The sequence below is a fragment of the Canis lupus genome, chromosome 7 (genome assembly GCF_048164855.1).
Source record: "Canis lupus baileyi chromosome 7, mCanLup2.hap1, whole genome shotgun sequence".
Lineage (NCBI taxonomy): Eukaryota > Metazoa > Chordata > Mammalia > Carnivora > Canidae > Canis > Canis lupus.
The window spans coordinates 76,146,951-76,162,766 of record NC_132844.1 but is presented as its reverse complement, the minus strand read 5'-3'; positions in this window follow the sequence as shown (position 1 = coordinate 76,162,766).

Genomic DNA, 15,816 nt, shown 5'->3' with positions numbered 1-15,816 from the left:
TAGGAATGCAGCTAGTTGACAGGTGGCTTCAAGACATGCTTCCCTGTGAGAGCTGAGGACAGGGCAGAACCCTCCCGCATCCTGCCTGACTGTAGGAGTAGCTGCTAACATCCTAATGTTAGTGGCTGGGAGAGGTTGCGGGAAAAGCATGTGTGAGCACTGGGCCTGAACTCCCGTGTATCTGAGTTGAATACAGCGATTTCCAATGGCCTTCTTCAATCACAGTGTAGCTAGGTTCCAACTCCCATGTCCGAGTGGGTAGCAGACATCTGCCTCCCATGCATACACACTTCTGAGAGTTGAGCTTATGGCCTGTACCTCCACATCCAGCCTGCTCGTACCCTTGGCTTCTAAAAGGCCTAGGCTCGCTGTTTGACGGAAGTGCTGGGAGAGGTAATTGGAATCACCCGGCACACAAGTCTAGTGCCTCCAAGCTCAGTTCAGCGATTTCCTAGTAATTCCTGTGGTAGACTGGTGCTACATACTAAGTTCCATACGTGAGAGGGTAGCTGAACGCCTTGTCCAAAACCATCTTACTTCTGAGAGTTGAGCTCAGCCTCAGTCCCTCACAGTTCCACACTGCCTGCAGAGTGAGTTTCGCAGGTCTTCAGCAGAGACGTTTGCCATCGGCTTCTGAGACGCAGGGTAACAATGCAGACCTGGAGGGTATCCCCAGGTGCAGTCGACTGGTAATCTTGGAACCTCCTGACTCAGAATACTGCTACCTTCTCACTGCCATAGTAATGCAGCTAGTTGACAGCTGGCTTCAAGACATGATTCCCTGTGAGAGCTGAGGACAGGGCAGATCCCTCCCGCATGCTGCCTGAGTGTAGGAGTAACTGCTAACATCCTTATGTTAGTGGCTGGGAGAGGTTGCGTGAAAAGCATGTGTGAGCACTGGGCCTGAACTCCCGTGTATCTGAGTTGAATACAGCGATTTCCAACGGCTTTCCTCAACCAGAGTGTAGCTACGTTCCAAATCCCATGTACGAGCGGGTAGCAGACATCTGCCTCCCATGCATACACACTTCTGAGAGTTGAGCTTATGGCCTGTACCTCCACATCCAGCCTGCTGGTACCGTTGGCTTCTAAAAGGCCTAGGCTCGCTGTTTGACGGAAGTGCTGGGAGAGGTAATTGGAATCTCTCGGCACACAAGACGAGTGCCTCCAAGCTCAATTCAGGATTTCCCAGTAATTCTTGTGGTAGAGAGGTGCCACATACAAAGTTCCATATGTGAGATGGTAGCTGAACGCCTTGTCCAAAAGCATCTTACTTCTGAGAGTTGAGCCCACCCTCAGTCCCTCACAGTTCCACACTGCCTGCAGAGTGAGTTTCACACGTCTTCACCAGAGACGATTGCCAGAGGCTTCTGAGTACAAGTTAACAATGCAGACCTCGAGGGTATCTCCAGGTGCAGTAGAGTGGTAATCTTGGAACCTCCTGACTCAGAGTACTGCTACCTTCTCACTGCCATAGGAATGCAGCTAGTTGACAGCTGGCTTCAAGACATGCTTCCCTGTGAGAGCTGAGGACAGGGCAGAACCCTCCCGCATCCTGCCTGACTGTAGGAGTAGCTGCTAACATCCTATTGTTAGTGGCTGGGAGAGGTTGCGGGAAAAGCATGTGTGAGCACTGGGCCTGAACTCCCGTGTATCTGAGTTGAATACAGCGATTTCCAATGGCCTTCTTCAATCACAGTGTAGCTAGGTTCCAACTCCCATGTCCGAGTGGGTAGCAGACATCTGCCTCCCATGCATACACACTTCTGAGAGTTGAGCTTATGGCCTGTACCTCCACAGCCAGCCTGCTGGTACCCTTGGCTTCTAAAAGGCCTAGGCTCGCTGTTTGACGGAAGTGCTGGGAGAGGTAATTGGAATCACCCGGGACACAAGACTAGTGCCTCCAAGCTCAGTTCAGCGATTTCCTAGTAATTCCTGTGGTAGACTGGTGCTACATACTAAGTTCCATACGTGAGAGGGTAGCTGAACGCCTTGTCCAAAACCATCTTACTTCTGAGATTTGAGCTCAGCCTCAGTCCCTCACAGTTCCACACTGCCTGCAGAGTGAGTTTCGCAGGTCTTCAGCAGAGACGTTTGCCAGAGGCTTCTGAGACGCAGGGTAACAATGCAGACCTGGAGGGTATCCCCAGGTGCAGTCGACTGGTAATCTTGGAACCTCCTGACTCAGAATACTGCTACCTTCTCACTGCCATAGGAATGCAGCTAGTTGACAGCTGGCTTCAAGACATGCTTCCCTGTGAGAGCTGAGGACAGGGCAGAACCATTCCGCATGCTGCCTGACTGTAGGAGTAGCTGCTAACATCCTTATGTTAGTGGCTGGGAGAGGTTGCGGGAAAAGCATGTGTGAGCACTGGGCCTGAACTCCCGTGTATCTGAGTTGAATACAGCGATTTCCAACGGCTTTACTCAACCAGAGTGTAGCTAGGTTCCAAATCCCATGTACGAGCGGGTAGCAGACATCTGCCTCCCATGCATACACACTTCTGAGAGTTGAGCTTATGGCCTGTACCTCCACATCCAGCCTGCTCGTACCCTTGGCTTCTAAAAGGCCTAGGCTCGCTGTTTGACGGAAGTGCTGGGAGAGGTAATTGGAATCACCCGGCACATAAGACTAGTGCCTCCAAGCTCAGTTCAGCGATTTCCTAGTAATTCCTGTGGAAGACTGGTGCCACATACTAAGTTCCATAAGTGAGATGGTAGCTGAACGCCTTGTCCAAAAGCATCTTACTTCTGAGAGTTGAGCCCACCCTCAGTCCCTCACAGTTCCACACTGCCTGCAGAGTGAGTTTCGCAGGTCTTCAGCAGAGACGTTTGCCAGAGGCTTCTGAGACGCAGGGTAACAATGCAGACCTGGAGGGTATCCCCAGGTGCAGTCGACTGGTAATCTTGGAACCTCCTGACTCAGAATACTGCTACCTTCTCACTGCCATAGGAATGCAGCTAGTTGACAGCTGGCTTCAAGACATGCTTCCCTGTGAGAGCTGAGGACAGGGCAGAACCCTCCCGCATGCTGCCTGACTGTAGGAGTAGCTGCTAACATCCTTATGTTAGTGGCTGGGAGAGGTTGCGGGAAAAGCATGTGTGAGCACTGGGCCTGAACTCCCGTGTATCTTAGTTGAATACAGCGATTTCCAACGGCTTTCCTCAACCAGAGTGTAGCTAGGTTCCAAATCCCATGTACGAGCGGGTAGCAGACATCTGCCTCCCATGCATACACACTTCTGAGAGTTGAGCTTATGGCCTGTACCTCCACAGCCAGCCTGCTGGTACCCTTGGCTTCTAAAAGGCTTAGGCTTGCTGTTTGACGGAAGTGCTGGGAGAGGTAATTGGAATCTCCCGGCACACAAGACGAGTGCCTCCAAGCTCAATTCACGATTTCCCAGTAATTCTTGTGGTAGACAGGTGCTACATACTAAGTTCCATATGTGAGAAGGTAGCAGAACGCCTTGTCCAAAAGCATCTTACTTCTGAGAGTTGAGCACACCCTCAGTCCCTCACACTTCCACACTGCCTGCAGAGTGATTTTCACACGTCTTCACCAGAGACGATTGCCAGAGGCTTCTGAGTACAAGTTAACAATGCAGACCTGGAGGGTATCTCCAGGTGCAGTAGAGTGGTAATCTTGGAACCTCCTGACTCAGAGTACTGCTACCTTCTCACTGCCATAGGAATGCAGCTAGTTGACAGCTGGCTTCAAGACATGCTTCCCTGTGAGAGCTGAGGACAGGGCAGAACCCTCCCGCATGCTGCCTGACTGTAGGAGTAGCTGCTAAAATCCTTATGTTAGTGGCTGGGAGAGGTTGCGGGAAAAGCATGTGTGAGCACTGGGCCTGAACTCCCGTGTATCTGAGTTGAATACAGCGATTTCTATGGCCTTCTTCAATCACAGTGTAGCTAGGTTCCAACTCCCATGTCCGAGTGGGTAGCAGACATCTGCCTCCCATGCATACACACTTCTGAGAGTTGAGCTTATGGCCTGTACCTCCACATCCAGCCTGCTCGTACCCTTGGCTTCTAAAAGGCCTAGGCTCGCTGTTTGACGGAAGTGCTGGGAGAGGTAATTGGAATCACCCGGCACACAAGACTAGTGCCTCCAAGCTCAGTTCAGCGATTTCCTAGTAATTCCTGTGGTAGACTGGTGCTACATACTAAGTTCCATACGTGAGAGGGTAGCTGAACGCCTTGTCCAAAACCATCTTACTTCTGAGAGTTGAGCTCAGCCTCAGTCCCTCACAGTTCCACACTGCCTGCAGAGTGTGTTTCGCAGGTCTTCAGCAGAGACGTTTGCCAGAGGCTTCTGAGAGGCAGGGTAACAATGCAGACCTGGAGGGTATCCCCAGGTGCAGTCGACTGGTAATCTTGGAACCTCCTGACTCAGAATACTGCTACCTTCTCACTGCCATAGGAATGCAGCTAGTTGACAGCTGGCTTCAAGACATGCTTCCCTGTGAGAGCTGAGGACAGGGCAGAACCCTCCCGCATGCTGCCTGACTGTAGGAGTAGCTGCTAAAATCCTTATGTTAGTGGCTGGGAGAGGTTGCGGGAAAAGCATGTGTGAGCACTGGGCCTGAACTCCCGTGTATCTGAGTTGAATACAGCGATTTCCAACGGCTTTCCTCAACGAGAGTGTAGCTAGGTTCCAAATCCCATGTACGAGCGGGTAGCAGACATCTGCCTCCCATGCATACACACTTCTGAGATTTGAGCTTATGGCCTGTACCTGCACATCCAGCCTGCTGGTACCCCTGGCTTCTAAAAGGTCTAGGCTCGCTGTTTGACGGAAGTGCTGGGAGAGGTAATTGGAATCTCCCGGCACACAAGACGAGTGCCTCCAAGCTCAATTCACGATTTCCTTGTAATTCTTGTGGTAGACAGGTGCTACATACTAAGTTCCATATGTGAGAAGGTAGCTGAACGCCTTGTCCAAAAGCATCTTACTTCTGAGAGTTGAGCACACCCTCAGTCCCTCACACTTCCACACTGCCTGCAGAGTGAGTTTCACACGTCTTCACCAGAGACGATTGCCAGAGGCTTCTGAGTACAAGTTAACAATGCAGACCTGGAGGGTATCTCCAGGTGCAGTAGAGTGGTAATCTTGGAACCTCCTGACTCAGAGTACTGCTACCTTCTCACTGCCATAGGAATGCAGCTAGTTGACAGCTGGCTTCAAGACATGCTTCCCTGTGAGAGCTGAGGACAGGGCAGAACCCTCCCGCATCCTGCCTGACTGTAGGAGTAGCTGCTAACATCCTAATGTTAGTGGCTGGGAGAGGTTGCGGGAAAAGCATGTGTGAGCACTGGGCCTGAACTCCCGTGTATCTGAGTTGAATACAGCGATTTCCAATAGTCTTCTTCAATCACAGTGTAGCTAGGTTCCAACTCCCATGTCCGAGTGGGTAGCAGACATCTGCCTCCCATGCATACACACTTCTGAGAGTTGAGCTTATGGCCTGTACCTCCACATCCAGCCTGCTGGTACCCTTGGCTTCTAAAAGGCCTAGGCTCGCTGTTTTGACGGAAGTGCTGGGAGAGGTAATTGGAATCACCCGGCACACAAGACTAGTGCCTCCAAGCTCAGTTCAGCGATTTCCTAGTAATTCCTGTGGTAGACTGGTGCTACATACTAAGTTCCATATGTGAGAGGGTAGCTGAACGCCTTGTCCAAAACCATCTTACTTCTGAGAGTTGAGCTCAGCCTCAGTCCCTCACAGTTCCACACTGCCTGCAGAGTGAGTTTCGCAGGTCTTCAGCAGAGACGTTTGCTAGAGGGTTCTGAGACTCAGGGTAACAATGCAGACCTGGAGGGTATCCCCAGGTGCAGTCGACTGGTAATCTTGGAACCTCCTGACTCAGAATACTGCTACCTTCTCACTGCCATAGGAATGCAGCTAGTTGACAGCTAGCTGGCTTCAAGACATGCTTCCCTGAGAGAGCTGAGGACAGGGCAGAACCCTCCCGCATGCTGCCTGACTGTAGGAGTAGCTGCTAACATCCTAATGTTAGTGGCTGGGAGAGGTTGCGGGAAAAGCATGTGTGAGCACTGGGCCTGAACTCCCGTGTATCTGAGTTGAATACAGCGATTTCCAACGGCTTTCCTCAACCAGAGTGTAGCTAGGTTCCAAATCCCATGTACGAGCGGGTAGCAGACATCTGCCTCCCATGCATACACACTTCTGAGAGTTGAGCTTATGGCCTGTACCTCCACATCCAGCCTGCTGGTACCCTTGGCTTCTAAAAGGCCTAGGCTCGCTGTTTGACGGAAGTGCTGGGAGAGGTAATTGGAATCTCCCGGCACACAAGACGAGTGCCTCCAAGCTCAATTCACGATTTCCCAGTAATTCTTGTGGTAGACAGGTGCTACATACTAAGTTCCATATGTGAGAAGGTAGCTGAACGCCCTGTCCAAAAGCATCTTACTTCTGAGATTTGAGCACACCCTCAGTCCCTCACACTTCCACACTGCCTGCAGATTGAGTTTCACACGTCTTCACCAGAGACGATTGCCAGAGGCTTCTGAGTACAAGTTAACAATGCAGACCTGGAGGGTATCTCCAGGTGCAGTAGAGTGTTAATCTTAGAACCTCCTGACTCAGAGTACTGCTACCTTCTCACTGCCATAGGAATGCAGCTAGTTGACAGCTGGCTTCAAGACATGCTTCCCTGTGAGAGCTGAGGACAGGGCAGAACCCTCCCGCATCCTGCCTGACTGTAGGAGTAGCTGCTAACATCCTTATGTTAGTGGCTGGGAGAGGTTGCGGGAAAAGCATGTGTGAGCACTGGGCCTGAACTCCCGTGTATCTGAGTTGAATACAGCGATTTCCAATGGCCTTCTTCAATCACAGTGTAGCTAGGTTCCAACTCCCATGTCCGAGTGGGTAGCAGACATCTGCCTCCCATGCATACACACTTCTGAGAGTTGAGCTTATGGCCTGTACCTCCACATCCAGCCTGCTCGTACCCTTGGCTTCTAAAAGGCCTAGGCTCGCTGTTTGACGGAAGTGCTGGGAGAGGTAATTGGAATCACCCGGCACACAAGACTAGTGCCTCCAAGCTCAGTTCAGCGATTTCCTAGTAATTCCTGTGGTAGACTGGTGCTACATACTAAGTTCCATACGTGAGAGGGTAGCTGAACGCCTTGTCCAAAACCATCTTACTTCTGAGAGTTGAGCTCAGCCTCAGTCCCTCACAGTTCCACACTGCCTGCAGAGTGAGTTTCACAGGTCTTCAGCAGAGACTTTTGCCACAGGCTTCTGAGACGCAGGGTAACAATGCAGACCTGGAGGGTATCCCCAGGTGCAGTCGACTGGTAATCTTGGAACCTCCTGACTCAGAATACTGCTACCTTCTCACTGCCATAGGAATGCAGCTAGTTGACAGCTGGCTTCAAGACATGCTTCCCTGTGAGAGCTGAGGACAGGGCAGAACCCTCCCGCATGCTGCCTGACTGTAGGAGTCGCTGCTAACATCCTAATGTTAGTGGCTGGGAGAGGTTGCAGGAAAAGCATGTGTGAGCACTGGGCCTGAACTCCCGTGTATCTGAGTTGAATACAGCGATTTCCAGTGGCCTTCTTCAATCACAGTGTAGCTAGGTACCAACTCCCATGTCCGAGTGGGTAGCAGACATGTGCATCCCATGCATACACACTTCTGAGAGTTGAGCTTATGGCCTGTACCTCCACATCCAGCCTGCTGGTACCCTTGGCTTCTAAAAGGCCTAGGCTCGCTGTTTGACGGAAGTGCTGGGAGAGGTAATTGGAATCACCAGGCACACAAGACTAGTGCCTCCAAGCTCAGTTCAGCGATTTCCTAGTAATTCCTGTGGTAGACTGGTGGTACATACTAAGTTCCATACGTGAGAGGGTAGCTGAACGCCTTGTCCAAAACCATCTTACTTCTGAGAGTTGAGCTCAGCCTCAGTCCCTCACAGTTCCACACTGCCTGCAGAGTGAGTTTCGAAGGTCTTCAGCAGAGACGTTTGCCAGAGGCTTCTGAGACGCAGGGTAACAATGCAGACTTGGAGGGTATCCCCAGGTGCAGTCGACTGGTAATCTTGGAACCTCCTGACTCAGAATACTGCTACCTTCTCACTGCCATAGGAATGCAGCTAGTTGCCAGCTAGCTGGCTTCAAGACTTGCTTCCCTGAGAGAGCTGAGGACAGGGCAGAACCCTCCCGCATGCTGCCTGACTGTAGGAGTAGCTGCTAACATCCTAATGTTAGTGGCTGGGAGAGGTTGCGGGAAAAGCATGTGTGAGCACTGGGCCTGAACTCCCGTGTATCTGAGTTGAATACAGCGATTTCCAACGGCTTCCCTCAACCAGAGTGTAGCTAGGTTCCAAATCCCATGTACGAGCGGGTAGCAGACATCTGCCTCCCATGCATACACACTTCTGAGAGTTGAGCTTATGGCCTGTACCTCCACATCCAGCCTGCTGGTACCCTTGGCTTCTAAAAGGCCTAGGCTCGCTGTTTGACGGAAGTGCTGGGAGAGGTAATTGGAATCTCCCGGCACACAAGACGAGTGCCTCCAAGCTCAATTCACGATTTCCCAGTAATTCTTGTGGTAGACAGGTGCTACATACTAAGTTCCATATGTGAGATGGTAGCTGAACGCCTTGTCCAAAAGCATCTTACTTCTGAGAATTGAGCACACCCTCAGTCCCTCACACTTCCACACTGCCTGCAGAGTGAGTTTCACACGTCTTCACCAGAGACGATTGCCAGAGGCTTCTGAGTACAAGTTAACAATGCAGACCTGGAGGGTATCTCCAGGTGCAGTAGAGTGGTAATCTTGGAACCTCCTGACTCAGAGTACTGCTACCTTCTCCTGCCATAGGAATGCAGCTAGTTGACAGCTGGCTTCAAGACATGCTTCCCTGTGAGAGCTGAGGACAGGGCAGAACCCTCCCGCATCCTGCCTGACTGTAGGAGTAGCTGCTAACATCCTTATGTTAGTGGCTGGGAGAGGTTGCGGGAAAAGCATGTGTGAGCACTGGGCCTGAACTCCCGTGTATCTGAGTTGAATACAGCGATTTCCAATGGCCTTCTTCAATCACAGTGTAGCTAGGTTCCAACTCCCATGTCCGAGTGGGTAGCAGACATCTGCCTCCCATGCATACACACTTCTGAGAGTTGAGCTTATGGCCTGTACCTCCACATCCAGCCTGCTGGTACCCTTGGCTTCTAAAAGGCCTAGGCTCACTGTTTGACGGAAGTGCTGGCAGAGGTAATTGGAATCACCCCGCACACAAGACTAGTGCCTCCAAGCTCAGTTCAGCGATTTCCTAGTAATTCCTGTGGTAGACTGGTGCTACATACTAAGTTCCATACGTGAGAGGGTAGCTGAACGCCTTGTCCAAAACCATCTTACTTCGGAGAGTTGAGCTCAGCCTCAGTCCCTCACAGTTCCACCCTGCCTGCAGAGTGAGTTTCGCAGGTCTTCAGCAGAGACGTTTGCCAGATGTTTCTGAGACGCAGGGTAACAATGCAGACCTGGAGGGTATCCCCAGGTGCAGTAGACTGGTAATCTTGGAACCTCCTGACTCAGAATACTGCTACCTTCTCACTGCCATAGGAATGCAGCTAGTTGACAGCTGGCTTCAAGACATGCTTCCCTGTGAGAGCTGAGGACAGGGCAGAACCCTCCCGCATCCTGCCTGACTGTAGGAGTAGCTGCTAACATCCTTATGTTAGTGGCTGGGAGAGGTTGCGGGAAAAGCATGTGTGAGCACTGGGCCTGAACTCCCGTGTATCTGAGTTGAATACAGCGATTTCCAATGGCCTTCTTCAATCACAGTGTAGCTAGGTTCCAACTCCCATGTCCGAGTGGGTAGCAGACATCTGCCTCCCGTGCATATACACTTCTGAGAGTTGAGCTTATGGCCTGTACCTCCACAGCCAGCCTGCTGGTACCCTTGGCTTCTAAAAGGCCTAGGCTCGCTGTTTGACGGAAGTGCTGGGAGAGGTAATTGGAATCACCCGGCACACAAGACTAGTGCCTCCAAGCTCCGTTCAGCGATTTCCTAGTAATTCCTGTGGTAGACTGGTGCTACATACTAAGTTCCAAACGTGAGAGGGTAGCTGAACGCCTTGTCCAAAACCATCTTACTTCGGAGAGTTGAGCTCAGCCTCAGTCCCTCAGAGTTCCACACTGCCTGCAGAGTGAGTTTCGCAGGTCTTCAGCAGAGACGTTTGCCAGAGGCTTCTGATACGCAGGGTAACAATGCAGACCTGGAGGGTATCCCCAGGTGCAGTCGACTGGTAATCTTGGAACCTCCTGACTCAGAATACTGCTACCTTCTCACTGCCATAGGAATGCAGCTAGTTGAGAGCTGGCTTCAAGACATGCTTCCCTGTGAGAGCTGAGGACAGGGCAGATCCCTCCCGCATGCTGCCTGACTGTAGGAGTAGCTGCTAACATCCTTATGTTAGTGGCTAGGAGAGGTTGCGGGAAAAGCATGTGTGAGCACTGGGCCTGAACTCCCGTGTATCTCAGTTGAATACAGCGATTTCCAACGGCTTTCCTCAACCAGAGTGTAGCTAGGTTCCAAATCCCAAGTACGAGCGGGTAGCAGACATCTGCCTCCCATGCATACACACTTCTGAGAGTTGAGCTTATGGCCTGTACCTCCACAGCCAGCCTGCTGGTACCCTTGGCTTCTAAAAGGCCTAGGCTCGCTGTTTGACGGAAGTGCTGGGAGAGGTAATTGGAATCTCCCGGCACACAAGACGAGTGCCTCCAAGCTCAATTCACGATTTCCCAGTAATTCTTGTGGTAGACAGGTGCTACATACTAAGTTCCATATGTGAGAAGGTAGCTGAACGCCTTGTCCAAAAGCATCTTTCTTCTGAGAGTTGAGCACACCCTCAGTCCCTCACACTTCCACAGTGCCTGCAGAGTGAGTTTCACACGTCTTCACCAGAGACGATTGCCAGAGGCTTCTGAGTACAAGTTAACAATGCAGACCTGGAGGGTATATCCAGGTGCAGTAGAGTGGTAATCTTGGAACCTCCTGACTCAGAGTACTGCTACCTTCTCACTGCCATAGGAATGCAGCTAGTTGACAGCTGGCTTCAAGACATGCTTCCCTGTGAGAGCTGAGGACAGGGCAGAACCCTCCCGCATCCTGCCTGACTGTAGGAGTAGCTGCTAACATCCTAATGTTAGTGGCTGGGAGAGGTAACGGGAAAAGCATGTGTGAGCACTGGGCCTGAACTCCCGTGTATCTGAGTTGAATACAGCGATTTCCAATGCCTTCTTCAATCACAGTGTAGCTAGGTTCCAACTCCCATGTCCGAGTGGGTAGCAGACATCTGCCTCCCATGCATACACACTTCTGAGAGTTGAGCTTATGGCCTGTACCTCCACATCCAGCCTGCTGGTACCCTTGGCTTCTAAAAGGCCTAGGCTCGCTGTTTGACGGAAGTGCTGGGAGAGGTAATTGGAATCACCCGGCACACAAGACTAGTGCCTCCAAGCTCAGTTCAGCGATTTCCTAGTAATTCCTGTGGTAGACTGGTGCTACATACTAAGTTCCATACGTGAGAGGGTAGCTGAACGCCTTGTCCAAAACCATCTTACTTCTGAGAGTTGAGCTCAGACTCAGTCCCTCACAGTTCCACACTGCCTGCAGAGTGAGTTTCGCAGGTCTTCAGCAGAGACGTTTGCCAGAGGCTTCTGAGACGCAGGGTAACAATGCAGACCTGGAGGGTATCCCCAGGTGCAGTCGACTGGTAATCTTGGAACCTCCTGACTCAGAATACTGCTACCTTCTCACTGCCATAGGAAGGCAGCTAGTTGATAGCTGGCTTCAAGACATGCTTCCTTGTGAGAGCTGAGGACAGGGCGGAACCCTCCCGCATGCTGCCTGACTGTAGGAGTAGCTGCTAACATCCTTATGTTAGTGGCTGGGAGAGGTTGCGGGAAAAGCATGTGTGAGCACTGGGCCTGAACTCCCGTGTATCTGACTTGAATACAGCGATTTCCAACGGCTTTCCTCAACCAGAGTGTAGCTAGGTTCCAAATCCCATGTATGAGCGGGTAGAAGACATCTCCCTCCCATGCATACACACTTCTGAGAGTTGAGCTTATGGCCTGTACCTCCACATCCAGCCTGCTGGTACCCTTGGTTTCTAAAAGGCTTAGGCTCGCTATTTGACGGAAGTGCTGAGAGAGGTAATTGGAATCTCCCGGCACAAAAGACGAGTGCCTCCAAGCTCAATTCACGATTTCCCAGTAATTCTTGTGGTAGACAGGTGCTACATACTAAGTTCCATATGGGAGAAGGTAGATGAACGCCTTGTCCAAAAGCATCTTACTTCTGAGAGTTGAGCACACCCTCAGTCCCTCACACTTCCACACTGCCTGCAGAGTGAGTTTCACACGTCTTCACCAGAGACGATTGCCAGAGGCTTCTGAGTACAAGTTAACAATGCAGACCTGGAAGGTAACTCCAGGTGCAGTAGAGTGGTAATCTTGGAACCTCCTGACTCAGAGTACTGCTACCCTCTCACTGCCATAGGAATGCAGCTAGTTGACAGCTGGCTTCAAGACATGCTTCCCTGTGAGAGCTGAGGACAGGGCAGAACCCTCCCGCATCCTGCCTGACTGTAGGAGTAGATGCTAACATCCTTATGTTAGTGGCTTGGAAAGGTTGCGGAAAAGCATGTGTGAGCACTGGGCCTGAACTCCCGTGTATCTGAGTTGAATACAGCGATTTCCAATGGCCTTCTTCAATCACAGTGTAGCTAGGTTCCAACTCACATGTCCGAGTGGGTAGCAGACATCTGCCTCCCATGCATACACACTTCTGAGAGTTGAGCTTATGGCCTGTACCTCCACATCCAGCCTGCTGGTACCCTTGGCTTCTAAAAGGCCTAGGCTCGCTGTTTGACGGAAGTGCTGGGAGAGGTAATTGGAATCACCCGGCACACAAGACTAGTGCCTCCAAGCTCAGTTCAGCGATTTCCTAGTAATTCCTGTGGTAGACTGGTGCTACATACTAAGTTCCATACGTGAGAGGGTAGCTGAACGCCTTGTCCAAAACCATCTTACTTCTGAGAGTTGAGCTCAGCCTCAGTCCCTCACATTTCCACACTGCCTGCAGAGTGAGTTTCGCAGGTCTTCAGCAGAGACGTTTGCCAGAGGCTTCTGAGACGCAGGGTAACAATGCAGACCTGGAGGGTATCCCCAGGTGCAGTCGACTGGTAATCTTGGAACCTCCTGACTCAGAATACTGCTACCTTCTCACTGCCATAGGAATGCAGCTAGTTGACAGCTGGCTTCAAGACATGCTTCCCTGTGAGAGCTGAGGACAGGGCAGAACCCTCCCGCATGCTGCCTGACTGTAGCAGTAGCTGCTAACATCCTTATGTTAGTGGCTGGGAGAGGTTGCGGGAAAAGCATGTGTGAGCACTGGGCCTGAACTCCCGCGTATCTGAGTTGCATACAGCGATTTCCAACGGCTTTCCTCAACCAGAGTGTAGCTAGGTTCCAAATCCCATGTACGAGCGGGTAGCAGACATCTGCCTCCCATGCATACACACTTCTGAGAGTTGAGCTTATGGCCTGTACCTCCACAGCCAGCCTGCTGGTACCCTTGGCTTCTAAAAGGCCTAGGCTCGCTGTTTGACGGAAGTGCTGGGAGAGGTAATTGGAATCTCCCGGCACACAAGACGAGTGCCTCCAAGCTCAATTCACGATTTCCCAGTAATTCTTGTGGTAGACAGGTGCTACATACTAAGTTCCATATGTGAGAAGGTAGCTGAACGCCTTGTCCAAAAGCATCTTACTTCTGAGAGTTGAGCCCACCCTCAGTCCCTACACTTCCACACTGCCTGCAGAGTGAGTTTCACACGTCTTCATCAGAGACGATTTCCAGAGGCTTCTGAGTACAAGTTAACAATGCAGACCTGGAGGGTATCTCCAGGTGCAGTAGAGTGGTAATCTTGGAACCTCCTGACTCAGAGTACTGCTACCTTCTCACTGCCATAGGAATGCAGCTAGTTGACAGCTGGCTTCAAGACATGCTTCCCTGTGAGAGCTGAGGACAGGGCAGAACCCTCCCGCATCCTGCCTGACTGTAGGAGTAGCTGCTAACATCCTAATGTTAGTGGCTGGGAGAGGTTGCGGGAAAAGCATGTGTGAGCACTGGGCCTGAACTCCCGTGTATCTGAGTTGAATACAGCGATTTCCAATGGCCTTCTTCAATCACAGTGTAGCTAGGTTCCAACTCCCATGTCCGAGTGGGTAGCAGACATCTGCCTCCCATGCATACACACTTCTGAGAGTTGAGCTTATGGCCTGTACCTCCACATCCAGCCTGCTGGTACCCTTGTCTTCTAAAAGGCCAAGGCTCGCTGTTTGACGGAAGTGCTGTGAGAGGTAATTGGAATCACCCGGCACACAAGACTAGTGCCTCCAAGCTCAGTTCAGCGATTTCCTAGTAATTCCTGTGGTAGACTGGTGCTACATACTAAGTTCCATACGTGAGAGGGTAGCTGAACGCCTTGTCCAAAACCATCTTACTTCTGAGAGTTGAGCTCAGCCTCAGTCCCTCACAGTTCCACACTGCCTGCAGAGTGAGTTTCGCCGGTCTTCAGCAGAGACGTTTGCCAGAGGCTTCTGAGACGCAGGGTAACAATGCAGACCTGGAGGGTATCCCCAGGTGCAGTCGACTGGTAATCTTGGAACCTCCTGACTCAGAATACTGCTACCTTCTCACTGCCACAGGAATGCAGCTAGTTGACAGCTAGCTGGCTTCAAGACATGCTTCCCTGAGAGAGCTGAGTACAGGGCAGAACCCTCCCGCATTCTGCCGGACTGTAGGAATAGCTGCTAACATCCTAATGTTAGTGGCTGGGAGAGGTTGCGGGAAAAGCATGTGTGAGCACTGGGCCTGAACTCCCGTGTATCTGAGTTGAATACAGCGATTTCCAACGGCTTTCCTCAACCAGAGTGTAGCTAGGTTCCAAATCCCATGTACGAGCGGGTAGCAGACATCTGCCTCCCATGCATACACACTTCTGAGAGTTGAGCTTATGGCCTGTACCTCCACAGCCAGCCTGCTGGTACCCTTGGCTTCTAAAAGGCCTAGGCTCGCTGTTTGACGGAAGTGCTGGGAGAGGTAATTGGAATCTCCCGGCACACAAGACGAGTGCCTCCAAGCTCAATTCACGATTTCCCAGTAATTCTTGTGGTAGACAACTGCTACATACTAAGTTCCATATGTGAGATGGTAGCTGAACGCCTTGTCCAAAAGCATCTTACTTCTGAGAGTTGAGCCCACCCTCAGTCCCTCACAGTACCACACTTCCTGCAGAGTGAGTTTCACACGTCTTCACCAGAGACGATTGCCAGAGGCTTCTGAGTACAAGTTAACAATGCAGACCTGGAGGGTATCTCCAGGTGCAGTAGAGTGGTAATCTTGGAACCTCCTGACTCAGAGTACTGCTACCTTCTCCTGCCATAGGAATGCAGCTAGTTGACAGCTAGCTTCAAGACATGCTTCCCTGTGAGAGCTGAGGACAGGGCAGAACCCTCCCGCATCCTGCCTGACTGTAGGAGTAGCTGCTAACATCCTTATGTTAGTGGCTGGGAGAGGTTGCGGGAAAAGCATGTGTGAGCACTGGGCCTGAACTCCCGTGTATCTGAGTTGAATACAGCGATTTCCAATGGCCTTCTTCAATCACAGTGTAGCTAGGTTCCAAATCCCATGTCCGAGTGGGTAGCAGACATCTGCCTCCCATGCATACACACTTCTGAGAGTTGAGCTTATGGCCTGTACCTCCACATCCA